Genomic DNA, 15,323 nt, shown 5'->3' with positions numbered 1-15,323 from the left:
ACCACCATTTGCATGTTAGTAGCTTAGGTTAAAATTAATCAAGATTGCTTACAAAATATTTTTGGAATTAAAATGACAAAGTACCAAAATGACGATAGATTTTTCTAGCGTAATCATGTCCTCAGACCTATTGAATCTCTGATTCGCAAAAGTAAAATATTCTCCCATACTTTACTTGGGTTTCTAATCAACCCTAATTGGTTAATGACGACTCCAAATTGAGTATAATTGCATGTTTAAATGGGTTAATTTCTTAGTATCAAGTCGCGATTGGTGGGACTTGGGAGGGTCCGTGCCAAGTTTTCAGACTTAGTAATCCATTAGCCTTTTTTGAGTAATTCATCCTTGGGAAGGTCGCGACATATATGCACATGTATATATGCCATATTCGTTACTTCATTTCATCTTGAACAGTCTGGGGCATCTTGAAACACAGTGCAATTCCACTTCGAAGCATTCCAAACACTCTCGAGGCATCCATTTCGAAGTATCTCGTGCACTCCCGTGACATCCCAACAAATGAGTTATCTCAACTCGAAGGTATTGTCCCCACTAATGTGTAGGCAATGGAAATATATAGTTTTCCATAGATAGCCAGATAGGAGTGGGGCAGATAACAACACTTAGATCTTGTGATCATCCTCATATCAATAATGAAATCGATACTCAATTATAATTTCTTGTATAGCCATTCTCAAAATCAACAGTTGGTACACATCATCATCTCATGCAAGTCATTGCAATTGCCATCCCTATTTCCATAATCACTTACACAAATTGTGATAACATTGACAACTCAAATAATCAACAATGTGAACATTGACAATTTAAATTAATGACCTCGTGAATATCGACAACTCAAATAATCGACCATGTATTAATCGGCAACACTTCACTTGTTCATTGGTAACTATGTTGAATTACAAAAAATATTTCTTTCAAATTTAGTTTTATCTTGGCATATAGAGACTTACTGGTTCAAGTCAAAAGAGCACAACAATTTAGCACATCAAAAGAACACAACTATTCACACACTATCAACAAAAATTTCTCACACTGGACATCAAAATTCAAACCAAAATTGAAATCTATCAAACAACCAAGTCAAGAGTACTAAATAGTTCAATCTAACTTTGATCCTAGAGTTTCTCTTACTTTGAATAAAGACTCAGATAACTCAAAGCTTTAATCACCTTATATCCTCTTGGAAATGTGAAATTAGAAGGTTCAAACAACACAAGAGCGGAACCCTTATTTTCACTCAGAAGATTTGAAAGTTAAAATAAAAAAGGAAATTGACGGGAAATCTATTTTCTTTATAAGAACAAGCTGAAGCTTTTTGTCAAAACTTGAGTTCCTGTGATGGCTGGTTCGGTCAAGAAGGGAATTTATGTAGTAGACTATATAAGAGTTATTTATGGATAAGATTTATTAACTAAGGTTAAAAGTAATGATGATTTTGACTTAAAGACACTTGACGGAGAATAGGCTCGATATGTTCAAGTTAAAAAGATCACAAGTGGTGTAATCACATAGTAGATATTTTGATAAGTTATCAATATATTTATTATATCAGTATGAAAACAAGGCAATCTGTACCCATTCTAAGTATCGGTAAAGCGAAAAAAAATATTTTGAAATCACTAAAATTATTAGTGAAATATAATGGATGCTAGCAAAATCTCAACTTAATAACTTTTAGAACTAGAAAACCATCTAATATGTATATCAGAGTGTATTGGTCCCTATCAACAGACACCATGGAGTAAGTTAATCACCGTCGCTCTACACAATCAATGTACATGTCAACATTTATCAATTTAATCTTAATGCATTGCACTTTGGATGACTATAGTTGTGGAAAATCACCCTTCAAACTCTTTGCACGTCACAAGCCAAGTGAATCCCCTGAAATACCATATGTGCCATCCAAACCTTCAACTTAAATAACAATTAACTTTATATCCTAAATATTATTACTAAACACAGAGCATTCCAATTGTCACATTGAATGTAAAGCCGAGACGTTGTGTGATCAAGCTAAATTTTGTATACCATGCACGAGAAGCCATTTTCAATTCATCTAATGCTCGATGTTATTAACACACTTTGTTGGAGAATTGGTGCGAAAGAACGGTTTGCCCTGTTGAAGAGAAAATTAGTTAACGTATGCAGACTAAATGATGACAGGCCAATGTGGCTACTGATGTGATAGATATGCAATTGAGTATGATGCGTGTGGTGACGTGGCAATGTCACTGGAGTGCTCTCGACATTGACTTGTTGATGAACTCAGCGAATACTCGTGTAGAAGCTTCTGGTGTGTGAAGTAACCAATCCCTTGTGCGACGGCATACATGGGGGCGCATGAGTTTTGCTTAATATTATCTCTGAAGTGTGATGGATATTTGTTATGGCCAGATTTGTGGAGTTGGAGCATATTAGATGACAACAAATTTCCAAAAATTTCCAAAGCTGTACATGTTTTCCTCTCCTTCACATGTGATGTTTCTCTAATCATACTTTTGACTGGTACTGCTGCTAAGGACACCTCGGTTTTTTCTTCTAAATTATCCTCTTCAACATTGTTATATTTAGGGATAAACTAGGCATTCAGTTCATTGGCTCTACACCAGACAGTCTAGCTTCTTCAAATATGCAACTTGTGGAAGTACTTCGTCTCCGGTGGTTCCATATCATATGATTTTATTACCTGTCTTATTTTTATTGTGTGAGAGATAGTCTGAGCATTTCCTTTTAACCTGTCAAATCCTAATTTTCTTCTGTCTTTTCCAATCTATTGAATGTTAGCCTACTAGAAGAAAAGGTCCCAGAGGACTTTATTCAATTGGTGTGTCCATACAGAATCTATAGAGTAGGTTATCGTCACTTTGAAGTCTTGGATTTTTTTTTTTTTACTTTTTTACTTCTTTTTTTTTAAAGAATGGCTATCGTACCATTGAAAGAAAGTGTTGTGCTAGTGTTCTCGTCTGCTTTTGTGAGAGCGTCAGTCATCTTCCATGTGCTTCTACCTTCTTTTAACTTTTAATGTAGTTCAGCTTATGCAATAATATTGTGTTCCACTTGTTTGTTTGTGATGCATTTTTTATGCTTTACATTGGTTGAAATATTTGTGATGATGCCCCCAAGTGTGTGAAGTTACACAAAGTGCAAAGGTTAAGACTACCTGGTTAATAGTCACCCCATCTTTAAATCCCTCTCTCTCTCTCTCTCTCTCTTTCTCTCTCTCTAAGTGTCCTGTAAAACTTTACTCTGGATCTGCTGTGTTCTTAAGGAACTGTTGCTCTTCTTGATCTTCCAAACTGGTTGGTTTTCATTTTTAGTTTTGCCTTTCCTTTTTAACCTTTTCTTGGTGCATGTATGAACAAATGCGGGAGATTGAGGTTGGGGCCCATGGATTGGCAAATGGGGTGTGAACAAAGTGATCTTGAAAAGATTGTGCAGGTTTCCAAAATGGCGGATCTTGACCAAGTCTACATTGCCATTCCAATGGACCCGTCATATTGGTTTTGGAGTCTTGAAGGCGTGACTTTCCCTCATGTTCTAAGTAAGCTGCTTCCTAGATGAAAGTGAGTTATGGGATTTTATCACTTGGATCTTCATGGTCTATCTGCTTACAGTTTGTTTTTGGCAATGAGGAACATATCTGCAATTTATTCAACATGAACCTCGATTCCTCTTAAAGCCTCAAGTGCGCTAAGGAACATAGCTGCACAAGTTTTGGATTTGAATAGCTAGCATCACCTTTAGAAGACTTTAGTGCAGCCTCTTTGGACAAGTTCTCATTGAAAAGTTCTACATTCGGGCTTTTTCCACTGGCCTGCTTTTGTATTCAGATTCCAGCATCTTCCATGAAGCTAAAATTACAGCTTGAGTCACTAAATACAATTTATAGTCGTGAAACTTGATGAGAGCTTAAGCTGCATGCTGTGAATGGATGTACTTTTGCAGAGCTGCTCTCAAGGAATCTTTCCGGGGGATAAAGAATAGGATAGACATGGTTTATTAACTTGTAGATATATGTGCTACCTTCATTCGCTGATTCCGGACATGGCAACGTAGCCTGAGCAGTGATTACTTATACTTGGCTATCACATTGTTTACAAAGATCAGAATGTTGCTTATCCTCATCATCTTCTAAATCCTTTTGTTATTAATTTCCTTAGTTCTGACCTTAATCCTGTCACTTTAATCTCTTCATTGCAGTTCTCTGGTAACAAAGTGCTACATGGAGCACCATATTTGCTTGCCTGTTCTCTTCTTTGTGTAAGGTGAATTATCTTCTGGTGCTCAAATTGCCATTGCCCTATCATGTGCTGTTATTCAGCATGCTGCTACTGGTGCTATTCATTTTCTGCATCAGAAGATGACACATATCTATGCCTTTGGTTTAACTCAATAGCTGATGGGTGAGTATGATCTTTAAACACTCCTTACCTGCACAAAAAAAGAAAAAGAAAAAAATGAAGCACAGAGGATACAAAGGGTGTCATTTTTGGATACATAGCTACAAAGGTTAATAGTTTGATATGCCTCGCTATCAGGCTGAGACCTGGTGCCACAGTTCACTATTATCAAGAAGGATTTGATATCCTAGGTTTTAGTCGGCCTTTTTTCTGCAGTAGCGAATTAATACGAGCTACTTTCTCCAAAAAATTGGAAAATTACCATTCCTGCAATTGTAAAACGAAATCCACACTGAGCTCTTTATTACTGTTTTGTGCAGTTTTACACTGGTGATAGTAGTTTCATTCTCGCTGAAATTTCTTTTACAGCGCTTGCCATTAAGAGAACCCGAGGAAGAAATCGCTGATGCTCCTTGAAATGGAAAGCCAACATGCCAAATGATTGCCCTCACCTTTCAGTCCCAACTATCAGAATTCTTGAAAAGTGGAGCAATGAAGATTAATCATGTCCTCTCCTCAAAAGGGAGTCTGCCAGATTCAATTATATAACAGGCCTAAAAGTGATGCAAGTGGCTTCGCTGTTTTAGGAAGATGAATTGCATCTGTTCAACTTTTGAGCAATTTGCGAGTAAATGGAGTCATGAAATGTCAAATTGCTTACAAGATGCACTGCACCTTAGTCTCACGCCAATGATCACTCCACATAGTTCACCGTACCATGCATACTGTGATTTTTGGCACTATAGGAGAAAATTTGAAATGACTCATACCTGATGAATCAAGTGGTTGCAAATGATGTATTTTCATTTTCCAAGTGGTCCTGAAATGATTGAAGATAAGCTTTGACACCTACACTCCATACAATGAGGTCTTATTGGATGGGGCATTTTTTTTTTTTTTTTCTGTGGCTGCTATTTGTGTCTCTGAGTTTGATGTACTTAAGAAATTTCATGTTGAGTTCAATCCATGACTTGCTCTTATGCAAAAGGAGTCTACATCGCGACATGTAGAACAAAAGTGGTTCTTCCCGTGGATATGGCGCTACATATACTTATTCCTTCTTGGCATATATATACTGAAGAACCTTTCAGCTTCAAAATGGCTGGATGACAATTTCCTATAAGATGTAGGGGAGCCCTTTAATGTCTATATAACAATTCTGTTGATCGGTTTCACGTATCTAGCTTTGCCCCTCTTTGGTAAAACGAAGTTTTTTATGGCACGTGGGTATAGGATCTGAAGCTTTTTGTTCTTACAATGTTCAGTATGTGGATTTAGCCAATTTATTGGTCTCTCTCTCTTTCTCAAACTTGCTAATTGAGCAATTCAAGGAACCTTACTTCATGTTCGCCTAGTTAACATGGGACCGAGCTCAGATATGGGTCCGAATCGCAAACTTCACACATTTAAGCACTTTACCAGCGTGAGGAGAACTATCATTATGCGATGCATCATTTCTCTCCTTCCATATATAGCAGATGGAGCTATTCCACGAACAGGAAAGATTGAGCAAAGTCTTAACAAAAGACCCAACTAACTGAGTCAAAAGCCCTGACCAATTCAACTATAATCATGCCTCTGGGAAAAAATTTAACCCTAGGACGGTTCTTGACTAACTGATGGTCTAATTGTCTAAGATATTCCTTCCTTCCACAAAAGCTGACTGGTTGTCACCGGTGAAAGCAGCCAGAAATTTCCTCAATCTGTCTGTCAACACTTAAAGTTATGCACTTGTAACTAACATCGGAACAAGAAAGAGGTCAACAATTTAAGCACTCTGGACCTTAGGAGCTAAGGTGATGGCAGAAGCATTTACCATCCTCAGTAACTTGGACATTGGAAAGAAATCTAAGACAGCGGAGGTAAAATCTTTACCCCCCAATCGACCAAGCATCCTTCCCCATCCATCAACCCCAACACCTCTTTAACCTCCTGAGGAATGACTAGGCTGAATTAAAAGATTCCTCCCTTGCTCAATCAACCTGAAATCTAGCAGGTTGGGTGGATCATCAAAGATAGAATTAGTAACAAAAAAGGTGTTCCCAGCGGTTTTTTTCGAGTTAGTCAACAGCTGCAATTGCAATTTTCCCCCACAACTTTTGTAGACCCAAATGAAGTAAATTTAGAACGCTGGGTTAGGCAAATTGTTCTGAACAAAATGATCTCCGTCCTAAACGATATTTCTCCTCTAATCGTTCTTGGTCGAGGGATTAGACCTAGAGCCGGTGTCATTTCAATATCTCCAGCCCAGTGTCCGGACAAATTACCAAAGAATTTTCCATGTCCGGACGCGCTAGGAGAAAAGAAGGGGAGATTTTGCCAATTTAACTATCACTAAAATGTGGGAACCAGGTGCAGCCACGTTCTCGCTAACCATACTTTATTTTGGAAGGTAAACAAGTCGTGCATTTGCCTAGTGGAAGAGCGAAGAAAGGGTAGCGACCTAGCTACTCCTAATATTATATTACCACCTGACATTTAAAAAGAGTGAAATTTGGTTAGGCCCAGAGCTTTTTAAAGAGTGTAATTCTTTTGTATGTAACTTGCATTGCTCAAGATTCACGTGGAAACTTAAAAAAGGACAAATCCGTGGCTGGCTCTTACAGTTTTCATTCATCGCATCATCATCCAATGTGCAAAATTAGCCCAACTTGATGGTGTGTACATGCAAGTGGAACTCTAAAATAAGGTCGAAAGCTAGATTGGGACAAAAGGGTTCATAATTACCAAGAAGGTGGTGCCATGTATTATATAGATGCATCGAATTCGCCCATGACCGGCATCTGCATAGCGCGTGACTTCAACGCTAGTATACTCAAAATGAGAACTTGAATGGAAAAGGGAACTGGTCAAATAATGGAACGCAAAGAGAGAAGACTTAGTATGAATTTTGCAGCAGGCGAAGAGTAAAATGTTCAGATATTGACACGATTATAATCTTCTTTTTTTTTTTAAACACTCTTAAGAAACCGTGGTTCGACAATTCATAGTCGATGGATTATTTAATATAAGGTATAATATGGACATGCAATAATGCTTATTATCTATTTAATTTGACAAGTTAATGACATGTTCAACATAAAGTTAACCTTAGAATACACCATCTGTCTATAAATCTTTTGATGCTGAGTGTGAACGGTCGAAATGAGATATTATATACTAAATATAATAAGCTCATCGTGTAGGTTTTTTTGACTAATAAGATATCGATATCTTCAAAAGATGGAAATAGTTTCTTCACATGATAACATGACTATTAAGTCTCAGATTTTTAATAGATAATAATTTCTCGTACTCCAAGAAAACGCGTAAAGTGGGCTATTTTGTTTGACTCGGAAGAATTGTCAATTTCGATAATTGCAAAAAAGATGACAAAGTATGGTCCATGATGGGCTTTTACTATGCGTTTGTGCATCCTTTTGTGCACATCCACATGCATGCACATATTCGTGCATGTTAGATATTTGTTCTGATATATAGAAATATCATATTATAGGCATAGTTGGCAACTTGAAGAAGCAGCAATGGCGATGACGATTGAACCGAGAGAGATAGCTTGCGATCCGGAACAGAAAACAATAAGAGGCCATGGAACCCTAGTGGTGTATTGGCAGACAACTGTTACCGAGTCAAGTGGCCAAACTCTCTTGACTTTTCGTCTCTCATGGTGGCTTTGCGTGACATGTCGACACCACAAACTCCCAAGTCACTCTTGACGTCTGCTTCATCTTTTGTTTCCACGTCGAGAAAAGTGAACACCCCTTTATCAGATGAAAAGTCTCGGTTTGGAAAATGGAGATGGAAAATTTAAACGTGGACATATACATGAACAGATATTATATTTTCTGATGGAGAATACCCCACCATCTTTAACTCGAGATCGACGACCAGATTGTAGGATTCATATTCAGCTTTCGTACGAAACAACGACAATTACATGGTATGGGCTGTAGTGGTTCCTTGGCTGCTCATAAATAACCATGAAAAGGCGGTTTCTTCTTACAAAATTATGTTCATTTTATTTATCATTTGAAAGCGGACCATGTTTTCCTTCATCACTAAGTGTAAATTTCATATATTTGGATTGTTCATATGAATTTCGGTTATTTCCTGAGATTGGTGGGGTATTTCATATATCCGGGGTTGAGCCACCTAACTCAAATGGGTTTCCTGTCAATTAAAAGGAAAAGATTGGGAAGTGAATGCTATTCTTCGCATGGCGTCTTTATTTGTTGCTTTGCCATTCAAAAACCGTGTACTTGTAGTAAAGCTGCTGTCTTAGTCTATGCTTTATTTTTTGCAAAGACTCTTCTTCCAAGAAGAATTTCTACGGCAATCTTCGAGATGTTTCTGACATACGAATATAATCGAGTAATGATAAATGAAGCCACGAATTTTTTTTTTTTTTAATGACGTGACAATATTAATAGAGTGTTCTTTTGCCCCCACAACATACTTAACCTTTTCATTACTACTACTTTCCGGTTTTCTTGACCAAATTTGAAGCAAGCCTCCGTGTCCTGTCTCCTTCATCAACCCACCAAGATGTTCCAAGACCCCTTTGCATTCTCTCCTTGTGAGGGCCCAACTTTATATTTGAAGTTCTAGAACAAGAACAAAACGATATGATTCCAAGGATAAGAGATGGAGAGTTGTCTGTCCGCGCATGCAAATAATGCACACGAATCTCTGATGTGAGCTTGAGGCTTGAGAACGAACCTTATCCTGCCAAGCACACGCTTCTCCCGGCCAATGAGGTTACTCAAGTGGCATGCCGGTTGTGTCGTGGTTTTCACCTGGCTCCGTGGAGCAGTGGTATTGTGGAGAGTTGTGTGTCAGAGGAAAGCAACTACAAGGGGTTGCATACATAGCTGCCGTCTATCGCATGCCCTCGTACATATAGAGAATTCCATTTGAATCCGACTTGCACTTGAGAGAGGGAGGGTTGAAATATTATCATGCATTGCTCGACAATAGTCTTATATGACTCTTTATGTACATGTAGTTTCTCTCCAACCCATTAAGCCGGTTTAGGAGCACAGCATGTGAAATTTGATTGATGGGGTGAATGCATGATGAAAGGTATAGCATTGCCTCTAATACAATATTAAAAAGTCCAATCAAAAGTTTAAGTTTATAGATAGAGGGAGATTACATGTATATATAAAAAGCATATCGACCCGTTGTCAAGTGATGTATAACAATATTTCAACAAATTTCATATTATTTTTATTGAATCTCACATGAGACTTCATCAAATTTAATAATTTATACAATGAAACTAACAATGTATTCTTATCTCGACTTTGTTTGCGTGGATTCTTCAACTCATACAGAATTTGACTATGTCAATTATTGGATTACTATATATTTAAATTAAGATCAAAAGCGCAATGATTTTACCAAAAATGCCCATATATTTATTGTAAAATTACAACCCCCCAAGAAAAGAAAATCGATTAAACCTAATCGAATTTTATTTCTCTTCTCTCTCTCCCCCTCTTTGCCCACCAAGTCCATCACTATAGGTAGCTGCCGACCACCACATGCGGCCGAGATAACCCCAACTAGGGCCACTTCGGTTGCCGATCTCCACCTTAATTCTCTCTCTCTAGAAAATACTTGAAAGACTTGCGCTCCATTATTTTCCGTGAAGAATTTGACATTTTCGTAATTTTTTTTTTTAGAAATTCATTTTTCAAAAAAATGACAATATTTTCCTATATTCTATTGAGACCTAAACTGAATTAAAAAAAATATTTTCTATTATTTGGTAAGGCCACACGCAGGACCCCAGTGCTCTTGCTAGAGTCCTCGGAGCTCAAGCCCAAGATCTTGATGTTGGTGCCTAGGTCCCTGCTGCCTACGCCTAGGTCCATCGAGATAGGCTCTGAATCGAGATGCAGGTCCCTAGTGCTCAAACTTGTGTTCATTGAGGCTGAGCCTGATTCCCCGGCAACTAGGTTCAAGCAGGGGCACTAGAATCCCAAGCTTGGCCTTTTTGGACTAGGGCTTAGGCATTGGGAACCTAGGCACAGGCACCAACGTCTTCGCCTCAGTGGACCCGAGTTCAGGCATTGGGGACTTGTGCCTAACCTTGACATACTTGGCCTCGAATGTTGAGGACTTGGTTGTGGGTGTTGAGTCTCGAGCTCGACCTCTAGGTGGGCACCAAACACTCGAGCATGAGCACTATGGTATCGAGTCTGGCGTCAATGGACTCATGCACAAGAACCAAAGGCCAAATCCTAGGCACCGATGGTCTTAGGTAGCCTCCATGGACTAGTGCCGCCGCTAGTGACCTGGACACGAGCATTGGGGTCATAAGTTCGACCTTCATGAACTCGGGCTTGGGTGCAAGGTTTCGAGCCCAACCTCAATTGATGTGGGCGTAAGCGGTAGGGACCTGAGCATGGACATTGGAGTCCTGGGCATTGCCTCGATGGACTCAGCGGCAAATGTTGGGGACTCAAGCATAGGCACTAGGATCTCAAGTTAAGTTCTAATCATTTTCCAATCTTACTTTTGAAAATGATTTTCGATTTTAAAGAAAAAATATTTTTTTAAAACTTAAGTAAAAAAAAAAATGAAGAAAATATTTTTTGTAAAATAAACGGAAGATGGGAAGAATTATTGCATTGTGGGACAACGCAGGCTAAGTTCTACATTATCCGGGCACATATAGGTCCCGCGTGGTTTGACCGAAAATTACCAAGTCTCGGTCCACTCGTCGTGCGTGGATCGAGCACAACCACAACTCCTCGCTTTTGCGGACTCCGTATGACATGAAGTAGTCGGCGAACGTAAGCCGTGACATATGATTTATGGACTTTTCTTAGCACCTGCGAAATGGGGGGAGAGAGAGAGGGAGAGAGAGAGAGCAGTGGCAGGATAAGAAAGCGACGCGAAGCAATAAAGAGGGGGTGTGTTGTTGAATATGAAGATTTAAGAGATGTTTCGATGAAGACGAGGAACCTTCACATGCGTCATTTTTTGTGCTCTGCACGCTAGTTATGCCCTCGCAACAAAACAACATACTAAGTGATCGGCAGATTGTGCATGAACGTTCAAGTACATGGGTCATCCTTAACATCCAATAATAGCTTGGCAGATCAATTTGGTGGACCAGACTTAAACATCAATGAATTGTTTTACTTGTCCTTCATAATTCTGGTTGCTCGCATTTTGTTTTGAATATTTTGAACTTGCTTTTAGCCAAACTCTGCATCATTGTAGATGCAATTAGTTTAGGCTTATGGGGGTAGCGATGGCATTTCTATGCTGTCAAGTTTAGGGTATACAGTTTTGTCATGTACACAATGGGTTTTGAAACTCGTGTAAGTACACTTTTTTTTTTAAGTGTAAGCACCGTTTAAAAAGTCATTTCTTTTCTGGTTTATTTACCAAAAAAAAAAAAATTCAAATTCATTCTAAGTAATAGCAAAGTTTTCTACTTAAATTATGATGATGATAAGCACTAGTGGTAAAGGATAGAAAAATGTAAGTAACATAAATAGAAATAGATTAATTTAGCCCGTATTACTAATCGGGTAAACATAACCCATTTAGATTAAAAATGTTAAACAGATCAATTTCAGATTAAAAGCTCAACCCTAGCACGAATTATTTATTAATCATATTAAATGATTTTACAGTTTATACATGAACATTATTAATATAAACCAAAATCAACTAACTACATGTTGCGTTAAAAACGTGTGAAACTGATGAGGCGAGAAAGCACTTGTTGTGATACGAAATCACATTAAAAAAAAGTGAAATTATGATGTGAGTGAAGGAGGAGGATGCATAAGCAATGAAACTCGAGATGTTCACCCCAAATACAATATTCTCAAACATAGGACCAAATAGAGGTGAAATAGAGGTGAAGTGGAAACAAATTTAGACGCTATTTGCTACAAGTTTCCATAATAACTTGAGTTGTAAAAAAGAGGATGTTGCAGCTTTTACAATGGGTTCTTCAAGTACTCATAAATGTAACATCTACAAAGCTACAGCAGCTTATAGTAGCATTTAAAAGCTGTCTTATCCAACTTGTCAAGCCCTGCCACTTCAAACGAATATCACCAAACATACAAGTTATACTATAGCTATAGCTCAACCATATACCAAATGGGCTCTTAACACAAATCCAAAAAATAACTAATTTCCTTACACAGGCGAGTAGAAACTCTCGAACACACAAATAGCAAGAACAAATACCTCCTCAATAACTTTTTAACATGATGTGAAATTACAAGTGAATAGCACAAAGCTTGATACGATTAAGAAAATAGGCCAGGAAGTAGAAAATGGAACCAAAAACTCATGAACATAAAGGATTTCAAGTCGACAACATCCTCAACCAGGTTCTTGACTTGGCCACAACATAGTTTGATATAAATTTTGTTACACAAGTGTTTCCAAAGTACTTGATAAATACCCAAGTTTGGAAAGTTTTATGTGTTGTCTCTCTTGTATTTTGTGTAATTAATATATTAAAAATCAGAATATTTCTTTATCAAGTATGGTCCCAAGTGCCCCGGAGACTCCATAGTAATACTCTATTGCCATGATTTTTTTTTTTTTAACAATGTGTTATTATTCATTGTGCCTTCTCGTACATCGGAAATCCCTCGCTATTTTTAGGTATCATAACAGGAGGCCTACACAAATAAATTTCATCAGATTCACTCTAAATAAATTAATCATCGTACTTTTTGGAGGCATCATTCTCAAATTTGTAACAATATGCACGTGAATGAATAATAAACAACATAAAAAAATTATACGAAAGGACGCACCGCCAATACCGCCAGATCATCCAAATTCGAGTTTCCCCTTGGGCATGATCATACAACAGAAACTTTCTAGCAAAAAAAAAAAAAAAAAAAAAACAAAAGATTATGCAACAGAAACGTGCCCCATCTTCCCTCTTCTACGCCTTTTGAGGTCGACATGGCAACGGCCGCGAGTGGCGTTGCTTTCTCCCGGGGACATGATCTGTCGTGCTAATCTTAAGTCACGTCCTATGTGGTCTCCAACTCCGAAAAACACGACCCTCGGAAGTAAGAAAGTGGGCAGCCCGTGCGAACATTGTCGTGGAGAGTACTGTTCTCATCTTTCAAATCGCGCGGGGATCGATCGCAATAGTAGCATTACTGTCAACAGGATAAGGCGATGATAATGGCAGATTCATCAATCTCTGGACACTGAGTTAGGCACAACATCGGATAAGAACTGAATCAAATGACTCACGAACCTTGGCAACTTGTGCTTTTTCGTCCCACTCGGTGCCCTCTAACGGAGAAAATCCGATTAGCATATGTTGATATGAGCAATTTCCATGCAATGCGCTCGACGATTTACGCCTTGACCGAGAACAACTCTAGTCAAACGTCAAGCTTAAACAGTAGGTAACGTCAAATGGGCACGTCTAATTCCCATATCTTAATTACGATAGTGCGCTTAGCTTTATGCACGTGCTAGAAGCCAGACGCCATGGTGCAATAAATAACTATGCAGTTACCCAAATTTGAATTCGATTGGCAATGGAGAGATTCTTGTTTGGTCGAAGGTGGGATATGTTAAAGAGATGATGATTGGTCAAAAAAGATAAAAGAAAAGAAAGAAAGAGATAATGCACTTGATTCATGTATCATAGGACACGTAAAAAGAATCACGACTCTCTCAGCCATTCCGGTTTAGCTCTTAGCCGGCAGGCTGACTGCAATCGGCTGCTCGGCGAGGGATATCATATATTGTCTAATCAGACAATATATATTTCAAATTAAGTTATCATTTGTTTCAATTTCCACGCTAAACCTTCATAATGGAAAAGGACACGGCCATAATGCACTCGACTTTCACGAAGAGCCACGTGACCGAATGGAAACTTTTTGAGAATATTTAGGAAATGAAGCATTAGATATAAGATGCATTTCGTTCAGCATTTGCAAAACCTTTTAAGGTTCCAAAACCCATTCGGCAAACGCAAATACCATTTGACAAAAATTTTGAGTTACTTTGGAAAGATATAGTTACATATCCAAAGCTCTCTAAAGATTTTTAGCTCAAGACAGATTCGGAGATATTTTGAAATGCTACGTTTTTGGAATGTAAATAGACTTTTTTTTCCCTTCCAACTTTATCCTCACTCAATTTCATAATTTTGGAAATATTTTCAAAACCCTAACTTTACCTTAGCCATTGATGAGCAATTGACAAGCGGGCGGTGTGTAGCCACCGCCACCCTTGCCTAAGGTTGCTTGACCTTAGGAGAAGTGGTGTAAGGTTGGATCGGCTTAGGCGAGGTTCTCAGCGGTTGATTTGGCTTGTCGGTGACAATTAAGTTCCACCAGCAAATAGTTTGAGGTTTTTATAATAATAAAAATTAATAAAAATCCTTTACAAATTGTAGTATTTATCAAATAGTATTTACGTAAAAATTGCTTTTTAATGTACTTTTTTATCAAACACTTCTAAAGATAATTTTCAAAAGCGAACCAAATGCAATTATAGCAGTGTTCATATTGAACGACGAGAGTCTGGCCAATTTTTAATTTCCTTTCCCCGCATTAAAAGGATCAGCGGTGGCATCGGCATAAACCCTCAATAAAATATCGTAAATGACGGTCCACGATCAATACCCACACTAATCCGTCAATTAATTATCGACGTGCAAATGAGGTGGATGAAGATAGGCGGGAATCTGCTCGTGTGGGGCCCGCTTTCCGTGGAAAATCCGTGACCAACATAAAACCATGGAACCCCCAGCGAAGAACCCACTGGCTCGAGTTCTCGGTTTCTTCGATCAACTTGACATAACGTGGGTCCACCCCACCACTCAGATTGAGAAATCTCCAAACTCCGCCATTCTCGCCCCCCTAAATTTTC

The 15,323-nt window shown here is 38.4% G+C and overlaps 1 long non-coding RNA gene across 2 annotated transcripts; it reads left to right on the top strand.

Annotated features, from left to right (window-relative positions):
• The first annotated feature begins 2,865 nt into the window (after positions 1-2,865).
• On the top strand, positions 2,866-5,279 carry LOC104433303. Of its 2 annotated transcripts, none has more exons than XR_005548235.1 (3): positions 2,866-3,568; positions 4,228-4,292; positions 4,797-5,279. It is a non-coding gene; the product is annotated as an uncharacterized LOC104433303 (long non-coding RNA). The 2 variants fall into 2 exon arrangements; XR_723490.3 differs by having other exon boundaries at positions 3,529-3,590; positions 4,228-4,430.
• The last annotated feature ends 10,044 nt before the right edge of the window (positions 5,280-15,323 follow it).

This window comes from Eucalyptus grandis, chromosome 2 (assembly GCF_016545825.1).
Source record: "Eucalyptus grandis isolate ANBG69807.140 chromosome 2, ASM1654582v1, whole genome shotgun sequence".
Classification (NCBI taxonomy): Eukaryota; Viridiplantae; Streptophyta; class Magnoliopsida; order Myrtales; family Myrtaceae; genus Eucalyptus; species Eucalyptus grandis.
The sequence above is the reverse complement of the archived record's forward strand: the minus strand, read 5'-3'. Positions and strand labels throughout refer to the sequence as shown.